The 18,796-nt window shown below is 45.5% G+C and overlaps 1 protein-coding gene across 2 annotated transcripts in view; it reads left to right on the top strand.

Annotated features, from left to right (window-relative positions):
* MTOR (mechanistic target of rapamycin kinase) overlaps window positions 1–18,796 on the top strand; it is a 104,779-nt gene that overhangs the window by 44,341 nt on the left and 41,642 nt on the right. The gene's annotated exons all lie outside the window — the stretch shown is intronic.

Genomic DNA, 18,796 nt, shown 5'->3' with positions numbered 1-18,796 from the left:
GAAGTGAAGCCTCTCAGTGATGTGCTACCCTCTGACAAAGGGACATGGCCCACCTTTGCTGCTGTTCTACCTCCCTGAAACTCATTTTTATTTTCAAATGCTCTGAGCTCCTGACTACATCTTTTTGGCCACCATAGTATATGAATCTCAAAAATTGGGTATAGGCAGTGGAGGGGCACTTGCAGTCCTCAAGGGACACTGAAATACATCCTCCTGCTTTCAGCATTGAAGTAATGAAAGGACCCAATGTTCAGACAAATTCTTGCCTTCAGTCAGGAGTCCTAATACAGAGGAGAAACTGGTCCAGTGTTGAAGGCATTAGACTGGAAGACAGGAAACTAAGGTTTTATTTCTGGTCCTGCCCCAGGGCTGTTTCCTCTGAGGCAAGTTACTTCACCTCCCTCTGACTCAGTTTCCCTGTCTTTAGAATGGGGATGATACTCTGTTTGCTAAAGCACTTTGGTGTACTGGATACAACTTTATTTTCCTTGTTCTGTTGCAATCCTGTTAACCCACAATTGATGCTGAATATGGTTATATCTGGCTTGGTGCCATTCCCTATGCAAACAGGGCTTATATCACTAGCTGGCGTTACATAATTAGGAGTACGTTAGTGTTTTCTAATTAGAAGTAGCTATCTCCTATACCTGGCGGGATAGATTAAATCAGTGTTGGGCTTGAGTTACTCCTTCCTCTGGGAGCTGTTCCAGCAGGTGTACAAGTTCAAAGTGGGTGAAGCTAAGACTAGAAGGCAAACTGACTATTTGGTAGTCGGTCATTGCAGAGCACATAACATGCAGCTGGTAAATGCTTTTAGGGACCTAACCCACTGTTGTTGCCTACTGTGATTGACAAGGTGCTTATTAGAGTCTTCACTGCTGGCAAATTCCAGGAAATCTACCCCTAGCAAAAGGATCCTTAGGGATGTGTGTATTTCTTCCAGATGTGTAATAAATGTATGTGTAGTTTAAGCTTTGGATATTTTAATAATGCTCATGTTCATTGTTTTTAACTCAGCAGCTCACAATTAGTAACTGATTTCTTATTAACGTCAACTAGAATTGTTGACTGTCCGAGTGATTTGGTTATGTAACCAGTAATAGAGAATGTATCCAATATACGAGAGAATAGAATACTGCAGACTTCCAGGCTGGAGTCACAAATCTGATGGAAGAATTATTTCAGGGAGATACCCAAATTTATTCCCATTACCACATCCTGATTTTACTGAGGATGAATGACAGATACCTCTACAGTCTTTGTTGCTGCAGCCAGTAAATACGTTCCATTATTATGGTTGCAAAAACAAAGACGCACAATAGAAATGCAGTTCCTCAGAATAAAAACTAAGAGATGTGGAAAGACTTACTGCTTTTATTAGCTTTAATTACTAAAGTATCCGAGGGAAGATAGAGGAAGTGAGGTGACTTCATTTTTAAAAAATCATTGGTATAGCTCCTGGAATGACATGTGATATTTATATACCTTGGCAGTGTTCTTACCTTGCATATCTGATGCCTAAAGACACTCTGTTTCTGGTCTTGCCTTTTTCCCCTAAATGTTTTCCCTTGCTATTTTCCTTCACTACCTTCATTACATCTCACTTATTAAAAGGCAGGAGATAGCCAGAGGGAGACTTTCTGCAGCATGTCCAACAGGGTTGGCTGAGAATTCTGTTATGGTTTTCACTGCCTCTCCCTACATCAGCGGGAAGCTGGGTGCAGGCTTTTATATCAACACTGGGAATCCAGCCAACTTGAGGGCCTGTAAGTGATGTGGTGAGACTTCACTGGAAAGATGAAGGGGGATTGGCCTGGCCTCTGAAAAGTCAGTCACTGCAATGGTTATTGAAAACAACTCTTTGCTGACATTGGTTTCCCAAAACATTTGTTCCCAAGCATGGGAATAATGTTTAGTAGCTTGATGGAGAGGTTTTGTGGTGAGGTTTTGTTTTGTTTTTCAAAAGTTTGTTGAATCAAGGATTCAGGGATGCCTGAACACACACAAACTGTAGAATTGGAGAAACTGGCCAGCAAAGGCAACTCCCTGTGCCAGAAGATTATGTGTTCCCCCAAGCTTCCACAAAGCCTCAACCCTCAGCTTCTAATCCCAGAGGAGAGCTCCCCACACTTCTGCACAGGGAAAAATAAACTTGATTTAGATGGGTGACACTTTCAGAACAATGGGAAGGGGAGCCTTTCAGTGGGTGAGGAGAAGAGACGAGGGGTCTGACCTCAGTTTGACTCCCTAATCTTGCATAGCCTCTGTGCATCTGCATTAATGCAGAAAGGTGCCTTTCCTACCAAGCTTTTGAAACCTTTTCTGGCTGATGCAAGATGGCAAGTGTGTGCTCTCCACTCACTGGGGGAAGATTAATTTTGGGGCCTCCTGAAAGATTTCTGTTAAAGCTTTTTTGTGAGAAGGTAAGGGAGGGATCCAGTCTGTTTTCATTTACCTTCTGAGTTCCCAAATATCTTACAAATTTTGCATTACAGACAATATTGTTGGTGACCTGCAGGGAGCACTGAAAAGCAACCAAGGGGCATCTGAGAGAGACTCTTTCTATTATTAGATATGCAGGAGAACCTAAGTAGAGAAGAAAGCCCAGCATATGAGTTCTTTTCCTTCTGGTGATAGCAGCTCTGTTGATAGGTTTGTTTTTTTCACTCCCAATCCTTGTCTGATTTCTTTTTTAAAAGCCTTTACAATACAGAAGTCTCTTTCTTATTCAGTGCCTGTTTGATGCATTCATAACTTAACCCGTTCCAGTGCTTCACCACCCTCCTAGTGAAAAAGTTTTTCCTAATATCCAACCTAAACCTCCCCCTCTGCAACTTGAGACCATTACTCCTTGTTCTGTCATCTGGTACGACTGAGAACAGTCTAGATCCATCCTCTTAGGAACCCTCTTTCAGGTAGTTGAAAGCAGCTATCAAATCCCCTCCCCTCTCGCCCCCATTCTTCTCTTCTGCAGGCTAAATAATCCCAGTTCCCTCAGCCTCTCCTCTTAGGTCATGTGCTCTGGCCCCCTAATCATTTTTGTTGCCCTCTGCTGGATTCTTTCCAATTTTTCCACATCCTTCTTGTAGTGTGGGGCCCAAAACTGGACACAGCTGGCAAGTTGTGTTCCTGCTGGGGGCTGCCATTTTAATGATGTGTATCCAGACAGGAAGACAGCAATGCTACCAGAGAGAGAGAAGAGTGAGCGATTTCCAGAGCTCTTTTAAGGTAAGAAATAGAATTCCATAGATTTTCACACTAAAACAAAATAGAGAACTTACCTTAAAAAAGCTATCAGAGGGGTAGCCATGTTAGTCTGGTTCTGTAGAAGCAGCAAAGAATCCTGTGGCACCTTGTAGACTAACAGACGTTTTGCAGCATGAGCTTTCGTGGGTGAATACCCACTTCTTCGGATGCAAGTAGTGGAAAGCTTAAAAAAGCTGTAGAAATTTCCTGCTGCTCCCCATGTCTGACTGCAGCTTTGATCTTCCCCCATGATGCTTGTAATCAGTTGACAATGGAGCTAGCACCTTCTTCGTTTAAAAAAAAAAAGTGTATAGGATTAAAAATATAATTATGAATTATTTTGTCTTGCTTTTCACTTTGGATCAAGCAATTGAAACCCTCACACAAAAAAGATAATTTGGACCTTGACATCCTTTTTCAAAGAAAACCTCAAGAAGATATAAAATGTTGGCCAAACTCGTCTGAAAATAAAAATAATTTAAATTTGGTAACTGGAAGTTAGTAAAATGCATTGCAGATGTTAGTTATTAACGTAACTGATTAATCAGCACTTTGAAAGCAAAACAACTCCTGCAATACAGAAGAAGTTAGGGAGGAAGGAAAAGTAGGTTTCACTTGAGTTCAGCGGGCTGATGGCGTTTTCTCTGTAATTTGAGTGAACCAGCACCAGACTCTGGTGGAGTCTCTTTATTTCAGAGATCTATTTGCAAAGTGTTTTACCTTGACAAGCAGTGAGTATAAGGCATTCAATATGGGCAAAGGATGAGTGCACCACTGAGTGTGCGAGTATAGGCAAAGTTAACATGAACTTCTTCTATGAAAAAAGGTCTTCACTATGAAAAAAGGTGTGTCTGCCTGCTCACTTGTGGGGGAAAAAGACAGATGGTCTTACCTATCTCAAGTTGAAATCCTGCTGAAGACATCTTGCATTAAAAACATACCTTTTTTTCCCCGAGTGAAGACATAAGAACAGCCATACTGGGCCAGACCAATGGTCCATCTAGCCCATTATCCTGTCTTCTGACACTGGCCAGCGCCAGACGCTTCAGAGGGAATGAACAGAACAGGGCAACTGAGTGATCCATCTGCTGTCGTCCAGTCCCAGCTTCGGGCAGTCAGAGGTTTAGGGACACCCAGAGCACAGGGTTGCATCCCTGGGCATCTAGGCTAATAGCTCTCCTCCATGAAGTTATCTAAAGCTTTTTTTTTTTAACCTAGTTATACTTTTGGCCTTCCCGGTATCCCATGGCAACAAGTTCCACAGGTTGACTGCATTGTGTGAAGAAATATTTCCTTATGTTTGTTTTAAACCTGCTGCCTATTAATTTCTCTGGGTGACCTAGTTCTTGTGTTAAGTAGAGGGGGTAAACTACACTTTTTCTCCACACCATTCATGATTTTATAGATTTCTATCATAACCTCCCTCCCTCAGTGATCTCTTCTGTACACTGCATAGTCCCATACTTTTTAATCTTTCCTGTGGAAGCTATTCCATACCCCTAATCATTTTTTTTTTGAGATGGGGCAATCAGAACTGCACGCAGTATTCAAGGTGTGGGCGTGCCGTGGATTTCTATAGTGGTATTAGGTTTTCATTTGACAGTGCCACCTGTTGAGGGGAGGGCTATATGGGGGACTTGCTTTGTGCTGAGGTTGGCCAGCAAAGCCAATTCTGCCTTGGGGATGTTTCCCCACCTTTTTATCCTGGAAGATTTTGCAGATTATCTTTCTCTGGAAACTAAGAGGAAAATATCCACCTGATTCTAGTCCAGTAAATTGCTATGAATCCCAGTCACAACACTGACTAAAAGCTACTGATGGCTCTGCCTGACTGGAACATTAGTCCCTCGGGATTCCGTGTGTGCCTGAATGCTTTAGTGCTGTTCGTTCTCTGTCCAGTCCCAGGCAGCGATAACTGGAAAACAGTCTTGTAATTCCTTAAGAATGTAATAGAATTTTAGAAGATTGTGTCTGAACAATGAATTAATGGCAAGTGCCTCAGGCCCTCAACCTGCCTGAAAAGGGGTGAGAGCAGTAAGTCTTTGAAATCTGCGCGGGGGAGAGAATACTCCATTGGTATTAATTTTAAGCATACATTTTGAAGGTGTTGACACTGCTGCTTGTAATATTACTGTGTGGCTTCCAGGAAAAGCACAGTCTGTCCCCCCAGCCTCAAAAGAGCTGGTCTCCAAAGAGGTGTGAGTCAGTTTTTAATTGACTCGTTTCCCTTTGAAAACACATTCCAGTCAGCTATGGTAATGGTGATTTAATGAGCTGTCAATATGCCTTCAATAATCAGTGAGTGAAAAGATGACTCCAAGGGAGGAGAGAAGGCAGAAATCCAGCTAATAAACAAGAAACTCGGACTCAAACAGGATAGGGCCGAACCGAAACCGCCCCCCCACCCACCCACACACACAGCATTTTCCACTCACCTACGTAAGATTTAATAGCAGAGTGCTTAGAATTCATTACTCTTAAGAAACAGCATATTGAATGCTCTGCAGTATAATATGAACTATAACCTGTATCACTCAAACAACACCTGTCAGATTAATGAAGGGCGCACGGTGATTCATGAACCAGGCTTTGTGGGGATTTGTTTTATTCTTTATCATACATAGTAGGGATGAAAAAGACCAATGGGAATCATCAACTCCATTTCTCTGCCAGTGCATATAATCCCCTATTGCATACAAACATGAGAACAGTGACAGACAAACTTGCACTGCTCAAAAATGCCGCCGTGGATCCCCCTACCCTCCTTCCCCCAGTCATTAATGTGAGTTTTTCCTGCCTCACTGGAGGTTTTTGTGGTTAAAAAAACCTCTATTTATACTTAAGTAACATTTAACAGAAAGTCAGTAACACATTAAGTGTGCGGAAGAAAAATGGTGGAAGCATGCAGTGGGGAATGTCTGCTCGATCAGCTTCTCACAGAAATGCCTTTGCGCCTTCTTCCATGCTGCCCGCTAACTTGGTTCATCCTTCCTGCATTTATCCATAGGCAGCTAGCCCTTCAGCTCTCTCCCCGAGACCCGCCTTGGCCATATTATCTGCAAGAAATTGATGATGATGGGTTGGGAGGCGAACGAGGCCAAACTGCACTCTTTTTTATCTAACAATTAAAATTTTGCATCTCTATTTCTATAAAAATTGTATCCCTCTATCCTACCCTTCACAAGTCACTTGTCATCTTAAATTGTAGTCTCTTTGGGACAGTGGCCATTGTGTTCATATGTCTATATGGCATCTACCACAATGGGGTCCCGATCCTGACTGGACCTCCAGACACTATTGTGATAAAATAATCAGTACATTTATATAGCTAGCGTATTTCTCCAACCCTCTGGATGCCTCTTTTGTCTGTCACTTCTGCTGCAAACCTGCCCCATCAATCCTGGCACAGCTGTTCCCCTCAAAATACAAAGATATTCTGCTCTCCTCAGTCCTCAGCAAACTTGCACTTAAACTCAACCTGCCTTGCCAGCTACCCATCCCTTTTCCTTCAGGCCTGCACCTCTGAATCCATCAGACATACCATTTTCAACTGTTCTTCAGATTCCTATCCACCAACTTCATCTTGGAACCCCTCCAGCCTGGCTTCTGCCCCCTTTGCTCCACCAAAGCTGCTATCTCACTGAGCTTTACCAGTTACCTTTTCCTGGGTGTCTCAGGACCTTTACTACATGCTCAACTTTCTTGAACCCTCTGCTGCTTTTGATGCTCAGTGACACCTGCTTTAAGATTCTGTCCTCCCTTGGCTTTTGTGACTCTGTCCTCTCCTGGCTCTATTCCTGTTTGTCCTTGGTCATTCCTTCAGTGCAGCATTGTCCTCCCTTTGTGATACTGCCAGACCGCAGTGCAGAGACCATTTTATTCCCAAGAGACACTGTATCCTAAGAGCCAGACAGCAGCTCTTGGTGAATCCCACATCACCAGCATTACAACCCAGCCTCCCCACTAAGCTATCGACATCGAAAAACACATCACGGACCATGAAATAAGCCCTTCCCCATGAAATCCAATGTCCCCTTGTCCCTAGGAGCGCCTCAGCAAAGGGGGCTCCTAGCTCCAGCTGGGCTGGGGAGGTGCAGGACTTGTCCATCCCCTGCACAGACACTGGGGGCAGGGAGACCAGACCCACCTCTGGGTGCCTCCCCCTGCTGCAGAACACTCTGGGACTGGGCAGCAGCTTGTGGCGTTGAATCTTATCTTACCTGTGCAGCTGGGAGCGCCCCAGCAAGCCGCTAGTCTAGGCAGGGCTGGGGCAGGACAAGACTTGCTCTTTCCCTGCAGGGCTGCTCTTGGGTATCTCTCCTGGCTGCAGATCGATCCTCACCCCCTTCCCCACTCTGTCTAGCTCTGAAGGCAGCACAGAAGTGAGGGTGGCAATCCCATTACCTCACTATAACAGGTTTGCGACACCCCTCCTCCCATCTCCTTTTGGGTCGGGACCCCCACGGTTACAACACTGTGAAATTTCAGATGTAAGCCTCTGAAAATGTGAAATTTACCAGTTTTCAAATCCTATGGCTGTGAAATTGACCATAATGGACCATGAATGCCCTACCGATGCATGCTTGGCAGGTCGGTTCCTGCCAAAGACGCACTTCTGTTGCAATTCCTACAAGATGTGAGCAAACTTATGCTGGTTAGGCTGAGAGTCAGATGGGTACGTTGATATTTTGGGAAAGGATGCAATTTCATAACTATCATATTTATTTGTATATAAAAATGTTATCTCTGTTTGACTTCCTCCCTTTCCCCTGCTTTTTTGGTTGCTTCTCAGTATCTCTCTGTGGTAGGGACTGTGTCTGTACATCAACGAGCACTACAGAACCTTAATCCTGGTTGGGTCTTCTGGGCACTACAGTCACATAAATAAACAGCTGAGCGAGGCTCCTCTTTTGGGATTATTTCAAGGACATTTTACAAAGTAATATTTGACTCTTAATGCCCAGAATTGATTTGTACTTAATACACTCTGAGTTCCTGTTTTGTTCTCCTGCGAATCATTCAAATAAAAATAAAATTAAAAAATTATTTTTGACTTTTTTTCCTTCCCAAATGGCTAATAGTTGAAGGTATTTTTGGAAACTGAACCATTCATTCCCCTGTTTTATTTTCCTGCTTGTTCATCCAAAATAATCAGAATTGGGTCTGTCTTTGTTTTTGAATAAATGTAAGATGGCCAGATCCTGTGACAACAGGTGTCATTACAAATAACAAGAATATTGTCTGCTGCTCTAGTAAAGAGAACATTTTGTTTAGTAGCTTTCGCCAACTGAGTGCACAGGTTGGATTTAGGGAATTCTCATCACACTAATTCTTATAGGAAAAAATGCTTGATTAAAAAAAACAAACAAATAATGAAATATTTCCTTTTTTGGAGGCTGAGGAGGAGATGTCACCTCTTAAATTTAAGAAAACCCTCTCCTCTGCATTGGATAACCAAAAGAGAGAGCACATAGAAACTCTCCACAGATGAACCTCTAGTTTTAATCATAGGCATTATGTTTTTACTTCACTGCTAATGCTCCTGTGCTGCCCATGCCAGTAATCTGGATTCCGTACTGAGAGTGCTCACTCTTAGAGCCCTTTCAGGTAGAACTTCATCCTGTACCGTGTCCATAGGAAGGTCTCACCTAGTGGATGGTGGAAAGGGGGTGGTCTACATGTGGGCAGTTGTGGGAGAAGGACCCACAGGGTCGCCTCTCTATTTCTTCCTGCCAAATGAACCTCCAATATAGACTCGCAGGCCTGAGCACCTTCCACAGTGCGTTCCAGAACCTCCCTGGAGGATGAATAGAAAGGAGTAATCTGGGTTGACTGACAGATTCGCTTTTAAAGACCACCCATCTTAGCCCTTGTTTAGTACCTGGGCCAGAATTTTTATCATGCGAGAGAAATATTCCTGACAGACAGCTGCCAAGCTATAGACACAGCAGCTTCCCTTCTACATCAAGGTCTTTCCTCTCTCCCTCCCTCCCCCACCTCTCAGGCTAACAACAAATTGTGCCTTGTTAAGGCTTGTCTGGAATGCAGAACATTTCATTCTACTCTGGACAGCAAAGGGGAAGCATGCACATAAGTACCAGGCTCTGTCAAAGAAGGAGCTATGCTAATTGCTGAAGAATAAAAGATAATGGCCAATTTGTCAGCAAGCGTTGACAAGAAAGATAAAGTTGGAAGTAATTAACTGTCTTAGGTGCTGGGAGTGATGTGTCTGCCAGTGGCTCTCTAAATCATCGGGCTATGAAATGTGACAGACATTTATCACTTTTATGATGCAGCACCGACTAGCTCCTGCTTGGGAACTGTGGAGGGCGGTATGTTCTTTGATTGTCACCACTGAGGGTACGTCTACACTACGGGACTATTCCGAATTTGCATAAACCGGTTTTGTAAAACAGATTTTATAAAATCGAGTGTGCGCGGCCACACTAAACACATTAAATCGGTGGTGTGCGTCCATGGTCCGAGGCTAGCGTCGATTTCTGGAGCGTTGCACTGTGGGTAGCTATCCCGTAGCTATCCCATAGTTCCCGCAGCCTCCCCCGCCCCTTGGCATTTCCGGGTTGAGATCCCAGTGCCTGATGGGGCAAAAATCATTTTCGCGGGTGGTTCTGGGTACAGCCTCACCCCTCCCTCCCTCCCTGACAGCGGCAGACAACCGTTTCGCGCCTTTTTTGCTTGGTGAACCGTGCAGACGCCATAGCACAGCAAGCATGGACCCTGCTCAGCTCCATACCGCAATCGTGGATGTTTTAAACACCTCGCGCACTCTCGTGCAGTATATGCTGAACCAGGACCTTCGAACCGAGGCGAGTAAGAGGCGGATACGGCAGCGCGGCGATGACAGTGATGAGGACGTGGACACAGAATTATCTCAAACCGCGGGCCCCGGCGCTTTGGAGATCCTGATGGTAATGGGGCAGATTCTATCCATTGAACGCCGATTTTGGGCCCGGGAAACAAGCACTGACTGGTGGGACCGCATTGTGTTGCAGGTGTGGGACGATTCCCAGTGGCTGCGAAACTTTCGAATGCGTAAGGGCACTTTCATGGAACTTTGTGACTTGCTTGCCCCTGCCCTGAAACGCCATAATACCAAGATGAGAGCAGCCCTCACAGTAGAGAAGCGAGTGGCGATAGCCCTGTGGAAGCTTGCAACGCCAGACAGCTACCGGTCAGTCGGGAATCAATTTGGAGTTGGAAAATCTACTGTGGGGGCTGCTGTGATGCAAGTAGCCAAAGCAATCACTAAGCTGCTGCTACGAAAGGTTGTGACTCTGGGAAACGTGCAGGCCATAGTGGATGGCTTTGCTGCAATGGGATTCCCTAACTGTGGGGGGGCGATAGATGGAACCCATATCCCTATCTTGGCACCGCAGCACCAGGGCACCCAGTACGTAAACCGGAAGGGGTACTTTTCAATGGTGCTGCAAGCACTGGTGGATCACAAGGGACGTTTCACAAACATCCACGCGGGATGGCCAGGGAGGGTTCATGACGCTCGCGTATTCAGAAGCACTACTCTGTTTAAACGGCTGCAACAAGGGACTTACTTCCCAGACCAGAAAATAACAGTTGGGGATGTTGAAATGCCTGTCGTTATCCTGGGGGACCCAGCCTACCCCTTGATGCCATGGCTCATGAAGCCATACACAGGCAGCCTGGACAGTGGTCAGGATCTGTTCAATTACAGGCTGAGCAAGTGCAGAATGGTGGTGGAATGTGCATTTGGCCGTTTAAAGGCGCGCTGGCGCACATTACTGACTCGCTCAGACCTCAGCCAAACCAATGTCCCCTATGTTATTGCTGCTTGCTGTATTCTCCACAATCTCTGTGAGAGTAAGGGGGAGACCTTTATGGCGGGGTGGGAGGCTGAGGCAAATCACCTGGCCGCTGATTACGCGCAGCCAGACACCAGGGAGATTAGAAGAGCACACCAGGAAGCGGTGCGCATCAGAGAAGCTTTGAAAACGAGCTTCATCAATGGCCAGGGTACAGTGTGACTGCTGTGTTTGTTGATGAACACCCAACCCCCTTGATTGACTCAGTCCCTGTAAGCAACTCCCCCTCCCCCTTCGAGTACAGCTTACTTATGCAAATAAAGTCACTCATTTAAAAAGCATGAATTCTTTATTGATTCATTATAAAAAGAGGGAGAGAAGTAAGGGTGTGCTTTGGGAGGAGGAAAGGAGGGATGGAGAAGGCCATTAAAAAAATAAAATTCAGAGTAACGACATCCTTCTGGTTGGGCTGTCCACGGGGGTGGAGTGGGCGGGTGCACGGAGCCTCCCCCCACGCGTTCTTACACGTCTGGGTGAGGAGGCTAAGGAACATGGGGAGGGGGGAGGGTGGTTATACAGGGGCTGCAGCGGCACTCTGTGATCCTGCTGCCGTTCCTGAAGCTCCACAAGACGCCGGAGCATGTCAGTTTGATCACGCAGCAGCCCCAGAGTTGCATCCCGCCACCGCTGATCTTCCTGCCGCCACCGCTGATTTTCCTGCCGGTCTTCCTGCCGCCACCTCTCATCTCGGTTGTCCCTCCTGTCCTCACGTTCATCCCTCCTGTCCTCACGTTCACTGGCCTCTTTCCTGTAATTTGAAACCACGTCCTTCCACTCATTCAGATGAGCTCTTTCATTGCGTGTAACTTCCATAATATCCGAGAACATCTCATCTCGCGTCTTCTTTTTCCTCCGCCTTATCTGTGCTAGCCTTTGGGATGGAGGAGGGACGCTTGAAATATTTGCAGCTGCATGAGGGAGATAAATATTTAGAAAGATACATTTTACAGAACAATGGTTATACTCTTTCACAGTGAAAAGCACTATTCACCTTACATAGCACATGTGATTTCCCTACAAGGTCGCATTTTTCATCTTAATAGTGCCTGCTTGCAACTCTTGGGTTACAGATCTCAGACACAGGTCCAGGCATCAGGATTCAGCTTGCATGCGGCCATGGTAAGCCACTGTCTCAGTGATTTACCCCTCCCCCCCCAACGCATGGCTAATACCACGCTAGCTCCCTGCTAATCAACAACCTTCCCCCTCCCCCCCACCCACTGCTTGTCCGGTAGCTTGGGGAAGATCGCCTCGCCGGTGACCAAACAGAAAAGATCATCGGCATTTCACTCCTCCCCTCCCCCCGCTTCGCTACGTGCAGGAAAGTGTTTTTTTTAAGCTGCTGCATTCCACGAACCCAGTAGAAAAATGGCCACCCCCCCTTACTTAAATTCCTGATTTCTAACCAGGTTATCCTGAACGATATCACTTTGCTGAGGATAACAGAACAAGATAAAGAGCGCATGCTTCTTGAATGCCAGCAGTCACCGGGACCATACGCCGCTATGCTTTGCCACGCAATGATACCTGATTACTTGCTACATGCATGGCATGGTAAAGTGTCCTACCATGGTGGGCGGAACAAGGATGCTTTGCCCAGAAACCTTCTGCAAAGGCTTCTGGAGTACCTACAGGAGCGCTTCATCGAGATGTCCCTGGAGGATTTCCTCTCAATCCCCGGACATGTTAACAAACTTTTCTAAGTAACTATACTGTCTGTGAATGCGTCCCAAGTCCTCAGGGCAAATCAATCATTAAAAAAGGCTTGCTTAAAAAACACTGTTTGCTATTTGCAAAGGTACACTCACCAGAGCTCCCTTCCATGGCGTCATTCTCTGGAATAGTTGCTTGTGAGGGCTGGGAGCAGGGTAATTCCGTCAGGGTGATAAAAAGCTCCTGGCTGCTGGGGGTCACGGAGTGCTGTGTGCTCTCTGCGAGGTCTTCCTCCTCTTCTTCATCTTCATCTTCCCCGTCTGACATGGCAGAGATTACAACCCCCACCTCGGAATCCACGGTCAGGGGTGGGGTACTTGTGGTGCAGCCCCCTAAAATTGCATGCAGCTCAGCATAGAAGCGGCATGTTTTTCGACCTGCCCCGGACCTTCCGTTTGCTTCTTTGGTTTTCTGGTAGGCTTGTCTGAGCTCCTTAACTTTCACTCTGCACTGCACGGAGTCCCTGCTGTGGCCTTTATCCGTCATAGACTTAGAAATTCTTTCAAATACTTTTTCATTTCGTCTTTTGGAACGCAGTTCTGTTAGCACTGAATCCTCTCCCCATATAGCGATCAGATCCATTACCTCCCGAGCGGTCCATGCTGGGGCTCTTTTTCGATTCTCAGGAGACTGCATTGTTAACTGTGCTGATGAGCTGTGCGTGGTCACCTGTGATGATGAGCTCTCCACGCTGGGGAAGCAGGAAATGAATTTCAAAAGTTCGCGGGGCTTTTCCTGTCTACCTGGCCAGTGCATCCGAGTTGAGAATGCTGTCCAGAGCGGTCAGTGGTGCACTGTGGGATAGCTCCCGGAGGCCAATACCGTCGATTGCGGCCACACTAACCCTATTCCGATATGTTAATACCGATATTAGCGCTACTCCTCTCGTCGGGCAGGAGTACAGAAACCGATTTAAAGAGCCATTAAAATCGATATAAGGTGCCTCCTAGTGTGGACGGTTGTGGCGTTAAATCGGTTTTAGGCTCCTAAAACCGATTTAAACGCCTAGTGTAGACCAGGCCTGAGACGCAGGTGTAGTCCTAACCGGTCCTGCCTGGGTGACTAATTCTGGGGAAAAGAACAGGAGTACTTGTGGCACCGTAGAGACTAACAAATTTATTTCAGCATAAGCTTTCGTGGGCTACAGCTCACTTCTTCAGAGGCATAGAATGGAACAGGTTGGCTGTGCATATGGAGCCCAATAGTGTCTGATTCAGCTTAGTGCATTTTGAGCTCATCTTCACTAGGCCGGTATGCATTTTACTCCATCTGGTGTGCTCCTTGGATATCTGAAATGTATTGAGGAAGCTTGGTCTAACTTAACCAGGCTGGAAAGAGTTCAGGGTGAGAGAACTAAATCAGGAGCCCGGGACAACGTTATACTAATATTTCACACTTCTGCTGGTGTCTTTTTGCAAAGCACCCGGAGCATTTCATAGCCATTAATTCAGTAAGCCTCACGACACACCTGTGAGGCAGGTTAAGTCTCATGATCTCTGTTTTTACAGATCGTTTAACTGACACATTCTGACTTGCCCTCGGCCATAGTGGAAGTCGCTGACTGTCAAGAAAAGAACCCGGGAGTCCTTTCCCAGATATTTGTGCCTCTCTGGATTCTTTAAAGTATAGGATTATATCTCCCATCCCTTGCCTTGCACTGACTTCAATTGGTGGGTGACAGTCTCATTCATGGTACCAGAATGTCTGTCTCAAGTGCTTTACGTTGCGTGTTTCTCTTTCAAATCACTGTAGCGGGAAGGGAGGGTCTTGGACCATTTAGGCATCCAGAAGCCCCACAGGAGACGGCTTTGTAGTGGATTTAAAAAACAAAAACAAAAAAAACAGGAGCCAGCCTGGTTTTCCGGTTTCCTCCTGTGCTAGGGCAGGGGATAAAGCACCACTATTGGTTATCTCTGAGACACAGAGCTGGGTCTCTGTAGAGCAGCATGAATTAAGTTGGCACCTGTTTCTCTCTGGTGCCCATGAATGGCGTTTTGGAAATGTGGGGGTTAGGAAAAGGGTTCTTCTCCCCTCAAGTATGCAACAGCACAAAACATTCCAGGCCCCGTCTTTTTCACGGCTCTTGTAGTGTTCCTGAGTCAGCGTCACAAGGCTAGACTGTTCATGCCACAGTCTGGCCTGGCTGAAGAGAGTCCCATGTATCCTTATAGATGGGTTCCGTGTGCTCCATAGGGTGCACAGAGTTCTCATTGTGTAGGAAACAAGATGCTTTACATGATGCAGCCAGATTAAGGGTTGTGATGTAAGTAGGCTACATGCATGGACAATGAAACTCTAAATTGTACTTAGACCTGGGAAGACGTGGATATTAACTACTAAAGAGCCATTGGGAACACCTGGACTTCAATAATACAATACAATAAAGGAGCTCGTCCGATCTGACTGCAGGGGATCTGTGTTTTGATCATGGACTTTATGTACAAAATAGATGCACTGGTTTGATATCAGTGGCAAAAAGACTGAGGCTAGATTATGTAGGGTCCAGGGTTATAGATGAAGGCAGGAAAAGCAGAGCTGGAACCCAGACCTCCAGATTCTTAGCCCGGTGGTTTAGTCACAAGCCCATCGTTCCCCACAAAGAAATTTCGAGAATAACATTATTATACCACTAAGAAGGCTACTGAAACATTTCTTTGTCACCCCATGCCTTCTTAGCTCAGCTAGTGTGAACAATGCCACTTCAGCTGAAGGCTCTCTCGGTATTCTCATTACACATGTGTATTTCCAGGGGTGTTGTAATTGAAGGGAAAAAACAATCATTAGTGGGAGAGACATGAAGCACTGAGAGAGGCTGGCGATGGCTTTGGTCTTTGAAATTAGTTCTTCTGTTGGTAAAAGAGATGAAAAATTTGCTGTGTCTGTGCCGCTATTTCCTGATCTGCCACCTAGGTACCTGATGGCATGTGGTGAGAATTGATGCTTCTAACGGGCTTGGACACTGGCTTTAAAAGCACTGCATAAATGTGTATGACACTGTACTACTTGGAACCATCTTTACTCTGAATTGGCAATTCTAGTCATTCCCAACCACCTCCATTATGGAAGTTCTGTGACCATGTTGGTGAGATGAGTGTTTGCTGGTAAAGGTTTAAGCATGAAGAATTCTAGCTGCCAGGATTAGCTGTCAGTTGAATGACCAGAATCTGACTCGGGTTGTTTCCTTTCTTCCCCTTTAGTTAGTTCGATGTCATGAGGTGCCATCGGTACGATTTATGATTTGTAGGGTTCCTAGCAAGCCTGGGGCCCCAGTCCGTCCCCAAGACAGATGTCAGTGGAGTTGCTTTTCCTTCCAATCCGACAGCCAGAGAAGAAAGGACAACCCCTGAACTGCAGACTGTGGATAACAGGGCTCCAAAAGAGAAGAGGCTCCAAGTGGTTACTGGCTTGGCTTATTTAGGGCCAGTGCTGTTCCTGCCACACACGAGGAAGGGCTAAGGCAGTTTTGCATTGACTAGCTTGTTTACTGTAGTGTTTAAGTGAGAGGGCTGGAGGAAGCTTGAATGTAAATTATGCTCAAAGTAGGTATTATGTTCTTCTCCCCAAGCCTGATCTCGCTGAGTGCTGAGACTTCGCAGCTTCCATGGCTTGCAAGAGAACCACTCCTATGGGAACTCTTGAAAGTCTGTGAATGAAAAGAAGATGGACAAGGGCTTACAGAAGCCATGGAGTTGAAAATAGGGTGGGCATATTTGCAATGGCACAAGCCTATTTGACAGGCTAGCACCAAAACCCGTACGTTAGGGTGCATACATGATAAAATTATTTCTTCTCTGTTCCCATGGAGCAAATTATTATTTGGTACATATCTCTAATCCAATTCTTCAAAGGGGTTGGTGGTCCTGGGTTTTGTTTGTTTCTTTCTTTCTTTCTTTGCCTGTTTTAAAGTCAGCAGTCACTTGGGAGCTCTGAATGTCTGCAGCTGGTGCTTGATGGCACAAGGGTCTTGCATATGTGAAGGAAGATCAGAGGAAAAGGGCCAGAGAGGAAGTCTTAGCTTAAGACAGAGTAAATAAGAGGAAATTAAAATGAAGAAATGGAATACGCAAGCAGAAACATGAGTTGTGCTTAAGTCTCTTGCTGATCACTACGCTAAATCTCATTTGAATCCCTAAATCTAGTGGCAACAGGGGGAAAACTGGTGGCCTGGGAACTAAATGAAGCAAAAAACCAGAAGTCCTTTCCAGCATTCATAGCAGTGATTCTTTACAGATGGAGCAGGCTTTCCTCCAGAGGTGCATTTGTAATCACATTCACTCAGCGATATCCTAGCCTTGCCACACCAAGCCAAGGCCACATTGATTTGTAAATTTATTTTTTATATAAAAAATGCACACAACTATATTCCTTGTGCTTCTGTCTCCTCTTGTTCATTGAATGGGGATTTGGTTGAGTTTCGCCATTAGTGAAAACACTGCAGTTGAGCAGCTGTCTTCATCCAGCGTCCCACATGGAGGTGGCAGCTGTGAGCACCAGCACTGGCTTTAGGTCTCTGCAGGCTTTCCTTTTGTTTCTGGCTTCAGTCAACTTCCTCTACCATGGAAAACTGAGCAATCGGTAGCTAAAAAGACAGCACCAGAATTTAAAATGTGGGCAGTTACCTTGGACAACGGGGGAGGACAAGTCATTTTAAATACACTTCCCAGTTCTGAATATAGGCAGCAACAGAGACTGGAAAATCGGTTTTTCCCCTCCCCTCCCCTCCCTCCCTCCCGTGGTTGCTATAATCTGCTAACTCCAATTTTATTGCAATGCATTTTATGGCACAATCGCCATGTGGTTATAGTCAGTTACACTCTGGTATTACTGGGGGACGCGTATACTTCTGGGATTCTCTAACTGTAATTTGAAAATGCGAGAAGGTATGCAACCCTGTGATCTGGATCTTTTCCTACACTGAATCCAGAAGGTTAGTTACAACCACGAGCGCATAGCTACAGCTAAAAGAGCCTGCACTGAGATGTCCTCTGATAAACCCCCTACAGTAAGCCCTTGTGCACACCAGCCATCCCAGAGGTCACCAGCATGTTTTCAGGTAGTGCCATATGAATCTTTAGGTATTTTCTGTCCATTTGTTTTTAGCTGGTTTTACCTATTTTAGTCAGGCCTCATATCAATTACAGAGAAATTCATTAAAAATGTCAAAATAAATTTTTCAAACACTGCTCGCTACAATCTCTTGACCTTTACAAGCCAAAACAGTGGCCCATGGTTAGTTGTGTGACAGTTCCACAAATGGTTCTATGAAGGCAGCCATGAAGACTTAAACCTGCAAGTCACGGTCTTATTCATTGGGGTTCATAGATGCCATCTGGCCTGCTGAGAACTGCCAATACCTTGCATGTAATCAATGCAATTCAGAGCTCTGCAATCCAGGACCAGTCTTAAGCTCCTAGCTGATGCGGAAGCCCTGGGGTCATGAGTTGATTCAGTTTCCATTCTTTCTTGAGGAAGGGGAGCAGTTAGTCTCCTCTTCTCCAGGCCTGCTGCTGGAGTGGGAGATAGGGTCTCAGCCTACGAGTTGCATGGAGAAACGAGATAATGGAACTTCTGCAGAGAAAGGAGGGAATGATGGAATTATTGCAGCCATTCTCAATCAGTGCAGCCCCATTGTGTGAGCAGAGAGCCTGAATTCTGTGGAGCTATATGAATTTCTGAGTCTTGAGAGGATGTACTTCAAGAATACAGGAGAAAATGTTAGCTCATCAACAGTTGCCAACTGTCCTCCTCCCCTCTATGTAGGCTGCTCTTTAGAATCAGCAATGTTATACAATCGCCACTTGTGTAAGGGACCTTGAGACTGTGTATATTGTTTGTGCTGTTGTCTGGCTTGTGTATGTGGTGTTAATGTGTCTCTTGCACAGTCCAATCCCTGTTATTTTCAGCAACTCAAGAAGCTTTTGAATTAAAAAAAAAAAAAGCAGGGGTGGTGTTTCATCAATAGTTATAACTGACACAGT

This window comes from Mauremys mutica, chromosome 21, assembly GCF_020497125.1.
Source record: "Mauremys mutica isolate MM-2020 ecotype Southern chromosome 21, ASM2049712v1, whole genome shotgun sequence".
NCBI classification, from domain to species: Eukaryota; Metazoa; Chordata; order Testudines; family Geoemydidae; genus Mauremys; species Mauremys mutica.
The sequence above is the reverse complement of the archived record's forward strand: the minus strand, read 5'-3'. Positions and strand labels throughout refer to the sequence as shown.